Genomic DNA, 6,277 nt, shown 5'->3' on the forward strand with positions numbered 1-6,277 from the left:
TAGAGACCCTAATACTTTTCAAGAAACCCCAGGCCATCAGGTCTTGGGAATGATGTAGTCACGTTAGGAATGTAATTATTGGAGGATGTATATGGAAGAAAGGAAGTTGGGCCTGCTATCTTTATTCCACTAAACTATCCTTCTAGGATGACTGGTTTATCCTCCAAAAGTCTGGATTGCTGTTTCACATCTGGACTCAAACAATGAATACTTCTTAGTTTCATGAAATAAGAAAGGAGGTAGTTGTTAGCTTCATTACCAAACTTCCCACCAATCCCATAATATCATTTACCCTATTCCATATTCCCCAACTCCACTTTTAACAGTTTTCCCTATAAATTTCCCTACTTGTTTCTTGCCCTTTGTTATCTTCCTCTCTTGAAATTTAGCCCACTTTATTTGACATAACAATTATAATAAAGCTTTGCTTCTTGACTTAGAAATTATTAAATCTTCCAAATTATTTTGAGAAAACTGCAATATTTATCCTGAACTCCAATATAATTTGGGGATCCCCTGGATTTTTGACCTCAACACTTAAATCTGTATGTTGTATAGCTAATTTCTTCCTTTGAGGGATCTTTCTCTTTTAACCTTTTCCAAATAGTTTTGTTTAAGATCTGTTACTTTTAAGCCCCTTTCCAACCAATAAATAGATATTTTTTCAATTATTTAGGTCTGTATTTCTGTAAAACATGTTTATTGCATTTTTATAATTCTTTTGTGTTGAGGCAGCTTGGTGGTGATACACTAGAGAGAAGTATTGCATCTGAGTTCAAATTGATTTTAAAACAGTTATTAGGTATGAGACGATCAGTGTCATTCTAACCTATCTGACATAATCTAAGCTAACTTCTGTTTCTGAAACTATAAAATGGGATAACAGCACCTACCTGTTAGAATTGTTGTGAGGATAAAATAAGAAAATATTAGTATATTGCCTGGCACTGAGTGGGTACTATATAAATGTTTATTCCCTTCCTACTTTTCTGTAATGTTCTCTGTTTGGTTTTCCTTGGGGGTCTTTGGGAGGGTTTCAGTTGAGTAATCACCAGGAGAGTAGCCAGGGGTTAAAGTCCAAATCCTTTATTGTCTCCTTTTTGCTGGGGGTTAGCTTTCTTAAAGACTTTCTGGAGTCTTGGTTTCAGTGGAGAAAATGCAGGAGGAGAGCCTCCCACCAGGAGCCTGACCAAAGATCAAATGAATCTCTCTTCTTTGTTCTGAGAACTTGAGCTCCTGCCCCTAGTCCTTTTGTCTTCTCTGCCTCTGAATTTAGCTAAGGCTTCTAGCTTATATGCTCTACACTGAGTATAAACCAATCATTATATTACTAGAAACCATTATTTGTTTTAAGATTAAATCAATCATACTGAATTTAGAGAACTGTTAAGCATCATGCTAAACTAGATAACCATTGTCTCATCAATTCCACTTAGTATCTTGTAAGAATCCTTGTTTCCTGGAAAATGAATGGATGCCCATCAATTGGAGAATGGCTGGGTAAATTGTGGTATATGAATGTTATGGAATATTATTGTTCTGTAAGAAATGACCAGCAGGATGAATACAGAGAGGCTTGGAGAGACCTACATGAACTGATGCTAAGTGAAATGAGCAGAACCAGGAGATCATTATACACTTCGACAACGATATTGTATGAGGACATATTTTGATGGAAGTGGATTTCTTTGACAAAGAGACCTGAGTTTCAATTGATAAATGACGGACAAAAGCAGCTACACCCAAAGAAAGAACACTGGGAAACGAATGTGAACTATCTGCATTTTTGTTTTTCTTCCCGGATTATTTATACCTTCTGAATCCAATTCTCCCTACGCAACAAGAGAACTGTTCGGTTCTGCAAACATATATTGTATCTAGGATATACTGCAACATATCCAACATATAAAGGACTGCTTGCCATCTAGGGGAGGGGGTGGAGGGAGGGAGGGGAAAAAAAATCGGAACAGAAATGAGTGTCAATATAATGTAATTATTAAATAAAAAATTTAAAAAAAAAAAAAAAAAAAAAGAATCCTTGTTTCAAGTTCAGAGTCCTGGCCCATAACACTTTTCCTTTGATTATTTCCTTTTATTCCTCCAAATCAGGGATAAGAATCCCTTGAGGTCTGTGAATTTTTTTTAAATTTTGATAACTATTTCAATATAATTAATTTATTTTTTTAACCTTATATATTTTGTTTTATGTGTTTAAAACAATTTTTTTTGAGACTGAGTACATCAGGTTTCACCAGACTGCCTAAGGGGTCCTTGACAAAAAAAAAGTTAAGAACCTCTGTAAAGTAGTACTTTGGTAATTTGATTAGTATGACACTGAATAAATAAATTGGTTTAGATAATATTGTAGTTTTTATTTTATTGGTACAGCATATTAATGAGCAGCTAATATTTCTCAATTATTTAGGTATTTCTGTACAGACTACATTGTTGAATTAAGTATGTATCTTGGTAATAGAGTGCCATATATAGTTATTTTGAATTGTATTTCTCTATTTTCCTGTTGAATTTGTTGATAAAATACAAAAATGCTAAAAAAAATGTGTTTTATATATTGCAACTTTGCTGAAGTTTTTAATTTTTAATTGTCTTGGTAGTTCTATGCCATTTTCTCACCTACAAAAAAAGTTTTACTTTTCCTGTTTTTCCTGTATTTCTTTTTCTTTTTTCTAGCACCATATTTAATAATTATGGTTCTAACTGTGAGAATTGGATGGTGATTTAGTTTCCACAAAGTTATGGAAAAATTGAATTGGAGAAAGGAAACAAATTAGAAAATTGAAATCTAAGAAATGGGAGACTAGGACCCACAAGGACATCAAAGAATGTATTCTGGGGGGAAGTTTTAGATTTGAACAGGAACTCTGGATTTTGACCCCCTTCCCCTTCTCCTGTTATCCTAGCCCAAAAGAATGTAAGAATATAAGCTTCTTGGGAGCAGAGACTGACTTTTGTCAATGATAGTGATCTTAAATTTGAAAAGAAATCCTATGAACTTCATCTCTCTTTACCCTTCTCAGGTTATCTTCCCCCATAAGAACATAAGCTCTTTGGGGTTAGAGACTGGCTATGTAACAAGGATTAGAGATTTTGTAACTTCTGTAACATCCAATTAATAGGAAACTAGGGGAGGGACTTGTGATTCTGTATAGGAAATGTTTTATTTCCTATATAAAACACTGCCTTTGCTGTTTCAAAAAACCATGTCTACTAACCTAGGCATCCATTCATGCAAGAATGTAAAATAAAATCTTTTCTGTATTCATCAGTAAGTCAGTGTATTTCTTGGAAAGATATTTTGTTTCTTACATAATGAACATCACTAATCTAATTGGAAAGGACTCTGTATATACAATGTTTGCTTTTAGTTTTACCACTTAAGCACTAAATGATGGTAGGCACCAAAAGTCAAGTGAAGCATTCACAATGGGATTTATTTAGGGAAGAAATACAATGAACACCAAGAATGATAAATATGAAATGGAGAGACTCCAAAAGTTTGGAGTCTCAGACCAGTCTCATGAAGTATCTCAAAAGAATTTTCAGGCTTGAACCCATTCTCAAGAGGCAAAGTTTATTGTAATTGTAGCACCAATTGAAGTGGACTGTTCCAAAAGATTTTAACAAAGATAAATGTATAGGACAAAATTAAAGAGACTAGAACTTCATTTTATTTATTTGCTAATTTTTTGGCATACAAGTAGGTTTGAGAGGTGGTTTATTCAGTATTGTCTCAAGAAGTTGGTTATTACTGATCAACAGATTAACTATCTGACAGTCATATTTGTAGGACTAGCCTAAAGCCAGAAGATTTTAGAATCATTGACAGATTGTTAGAACAACAGCATTCTAAGGTCAGGGAACTTTAGGATTACTACTGTATTTCCTTTGGAAATTGTACCACCTTCACCCATGAGATTGGGCCACACCCTTAGTTGGCAGGTGAAATCCTGAAAAGATTTAGGATACTAAGTAGTAGTATCCTAAAAGAGTTAGGAAGCATAGTGGAGTTAGGAGAGAGACCACATGACATGGGGGAAGTGGAAGGGGAGAGACACCACCAGGCCCAATGTCATATCGGGCTGACTCAAAAGGAAGACAGCAGTCCTGGGATGGCCTGTAGATATATTTTATAGGGATAATTTAACCTCAGGGACACAACTGAGATTTCTGACAGGGCATGGCAAAGTGAGACTACTGTAAGACCTCTACAGAGCTTTGGTCTGAGTGATGTGACATAACTCACACAACCTGCCTAGAGGGTGGGATTATGGAACTAAATTTATCTATCAGTGACTTCCCTCTGCTTACCTCAGGTATCAATTATTTAGTTTCTCACGAGCCAACACACCATTCAGAACCTCATTATTAGGGTTATTGTAACAAGCAAGTGACTAGTATTTTGTCCAGAGTTTCAAAAAAATCTTTTCATGACATCTTTATTATTTTTGTTATTCATATAATCCATCATGTTATATTTTTCCTTATAGTAAACAAATCTATATTCTTCTAAATTTTTCTATGTATTTTTATATTCAGTTGTAGCCTCTATTGGTGATTTTTTTTTTAAATTTTTGCTTTGATACTTTTGGATAGTTATAGGTTTTTTTTTTTTCCCCCTCTGCTTTGTCTCTCCCACCTAGTTCCCTTTAAATTTGCTATTTAGATATGTTGAGGTTCAGAAAATAAACCAACAGGGTGAGATCACAGACTGACTGCAAGGTGTCTCAAAAAGAATATATAGGCTTAAACCCATATGCAAGTCAAGGGGCAAAGTTAATTGTAATTGCAACCACAAAGCAGGCTAAGCGCCAAAAGAATTTATTTATTTATTTATTTTATTTTTTAATAATTTTTTATTGATAGAACGCATGCCAGGGTAATTTTTACAGCATTATCCCTTGCATTCATTTCTGTTCCGATTTTACCCCTCCCTCCCTCCACCCCTTCCCCGAGATGGCAAGAGTCCTTTACATGTTGAATGGGTTGCAGTATATCCTAGATACAATATATGTGTGCAGAACCAAACAGTTTTCTTGTTGCACAGGGAGAATTGGATTCAGAAGGTATAACCCGGGAGGAAAAACATAAATGCAAGCAGTTTATATTCATTTCCAGTGTTCTTTCTCTGGGTGTAGCTGCTTCTGTCTTTATTGAAGAGGTCCACTTCCATTAGAATACATCCTCAAACAGTATCATTGTTGAGGTATATAATGATCTCCTGGTTCTGCTCATTTCACTCAGCATCAGTTCATGTAAGTCTCGCCAGTCCTCTCTGTATTCATCCTGCTAGTCGTTCCTTACAGAACAATAATATTCCATAACGTTCATATACCACAATTTACTCAACCATTCTCCAATTGATGGACATCCTTTCATTTTCCAGCTTCTAGCCACTATAAACAGGGCTGCCACAAACATTTTGGCACATACAGGTCCCTTTCCTTTCTTTAGTATCTCTTTGGGGGCGCCAAAAGAATTTAGCAAAGAACCAAGAGCAAGAAGATAGATTTCTAGGACAAGGAGCTTACAGGTAAGTTTGAGGGGTAGCTTATTCACTACTGTCTCAGGAACTTGGTTATCACTGACCAGATTATGGCAGCAATGTTTGTAGGATTATCCTAAGGCCAGAAGACTTTCACTGTTCATTTCAATCATTATCAGATTGTTGGAACAATAAATCCCTAAAGTCCCAGGGTCTCAGGATCCCTATTATATCTTCCCTAAAGACTAAGGGAAGAAATATTATTATATTCCTAGGCCAGAAGACTTTTACAATCATTAAAGGACAGATTATTAGAACAATAACACTCTAAGGTGGGGGGAACCTCAGGATCATTAATTCTAAAGCCAGAAAACTTTAGAATCATTGACAGATTGTTAGAACAGAAGCACTCTAGATCAGAGAACCTTAAAATTATTGCTGTATTTCCTCTAGAAGCCATACCTTATTGGATATACATGTTTTAAAAACATTTTCACTTATTTTCTCTTGTGACTTTTAAAAATTAAAAATTAATCATCCAATGGTCATAAACACTTAACAGGAAAGTATGACAGAGGGAAAAAAATAGGGCAAAGAATGAAAAAAATTAGATAAAGAGATTTCGAAATAGCAGCCACCTTTTGCATTGCCGAAAAACTGTTGGGGATTACTGTAAAGTTTACGGGAGAATTTCCTTTTATTGTTAATTTGAGTTGTTAATTTGGAAAAGAAATACTAAACAGTAGCCTTATTTTTAAAAAAATAGTAAACAGT

At 34.9% G+C, this 6,277-nt stretch overlaps 1 protein-coding gene across 1 annotated transcript in view; it reads left to right on the forward strand.

Annotated features, from left to right (window-relative positions):
* The window catches only part of SRP54 (signal recognition particle 54), a 135,605-nt gene that overhangs the window by 72,046 nt on the left and 57,282 nt on the right, over positions 1-6,277 (forward strand). The gene's annotated exons all lie outside the window — the stretch shown is intronic.

The sequence above is a fragment of the Antechinus flavipes genome, chromosome 2 (assembly GCF_016432865.1).
Source record: "Antechinus flavipes isolate AdamAnt ecotype Samford, QLD, Australia chromosome 2, AdamAnt_v2, whole genome shotgun sequence".
NCBI classification, from domain to species: domain Eukaryota; kingdom Metazoa; phylum Chordata; class Mammalia; order Dasyuromorphia; family Dasyuridae; genus Antechinus; species Antechinus flavipes.